Source organism: Plectropomus leopardus, unplaced genomic scaffold (genome assembly GCF_008729295.1).
Source record: "Plectropomus leopardus isolate mb unplaced genomic scaffold, YSFRI_Pleo_2.0 unplaced_scaffold14938, whole genome shotgun sequence".
In the NCBI taxonomy this organism is placed as follows: Eukaryota; Metazoa; Chordata; class Actinopteri; order Perciformes; family Serranidae; genus Plectropomus; species Plectropomus leopardus.
The window spans coordinates 1-1,405 of NW_024615988.1; the positions used below are offsets into that span (position 1 = coordinate 1).

The following is a 1,405-nucleotide window of genomic DNA, read 5'->3' on the forward strand; positions in this document are numbered from 1 at the left end:
TTTGGGTGCGAGAGGTCCCGGGTTCAAATCCCGGACGAGCCCTGGGTTTAAAACCAATGGGGTTAGCAGTCTGAGAGAAGGCAGGCAGGCAGCTGCGCCATATATACTGTTAACTGCACAAACTCAGTGTCAGTATTAGCAGAATTACCATCAGCTCAATGAGGGTTATGTTTGCCTTTGTAAGAAGTCATCTGAACATTATATAAAACAAGGTCAAGAAAATGTATCAATAAATTCAAAATAAAAAAAGGCTGGTCCTCATGTACAAAGTGAAATTTTAAATATAATTTTTTTTCTGAAAAACATGGCCCGTTGGTCTCGGGCTATGATGAGTTCAAATCCCGGACAAGCCCTGGGTTTAAAACTAATTGGGTTAAAGGTCACAAAAACACACAACATGCAGTTCACTGTACAAACAGCCAGCATGCAGCATGTGAACTGTCAAGTGCACAAATGCAATCTCAATAGTAGAATTATCGTTAGTTTATATTAGCCTATTTAAGAAATCATCTGAATCTTTTATAAAACAAGTTCAAGAAAATTAAAAAAATAAATATAACTTTTTTCAGTATACAGTGTGGCTCGTTGGTCTAGGGGTATGATTCTCGCTTCGGGTGTGAGAGGTCCCGGGTTCAAATCCCGGACGAGCCCTGCACTTAAAACCAATGGGGGTAACAGTCTAGAAGAAACAACATGTAATTCACTGTAGAAACAGCCAGCTGCAGCACATGTACCGTCAACTGCACAAACACTATCTCAATTTCAGCAGAATTACCTTAAAATGAATAAAGGTTATATCAGTCTATGTAAGAAACATACAACTCAACATACAGTAAACTATATTTTAAACTTATCCACTGCAGAAATGACAGTAATGGGTAATTTAAGTGAAGTAGCAAAGAAAAATTTTAACCTACATTCTTAAATGTATGATTCTGTATGATTGTATGATTAGGGAGCCCTGGGGTTTAAACCAATGGGGTTAATGGTGCAAATGAAACAACATGCAATTTACTGTACAAGCAGGCAGCTGCAGCATATGTACTGTGAACTGCACCAACTCAGTCTCAGTGTCAGCAGAATTACCATCAGCTCAATGAGGGTTATATTTGCCTTTGTAAGAAGTCATCTGAACATTATATAAAACAAGGTCAAGAAAATGTAATAATAAATTCAAGATAAAAAGGCTGGTCTTCATGTACAAAGGGAACTGTATTTTAAACTTATTCACTGCAGAAATGATAATAATTGACAAAGTAAGCGAAGTAAAGAGGAAAAGTTTAACTTACATTCTTAAATGAAAGTTGGTTTTCTAATTGAAAGAAAAGACTAATTCATTTAATTTCATTAACAACTTCATTCAGATTTAGGGTTCAAAGTTCCATTTGAAAACAACAGTAGGAGT

The 1,405-nt window shown here is 36.2% G+C and overlaps 1 non-coding gene across 1 annotated transcript; it reads left to right on the forward strand.

The window, feature by feature from the left end:
* The first annotated feature begins 579 nt into the window (after positions 1-579).
* Positions 580-651, forward strand: trnap-cgg. The gene has a single exon. It is a non-coding gene; the product is annotated as a tRNA-Pro (tRNA).
* Positions 652-1,405: the final 754 nt, after the last annotated feature.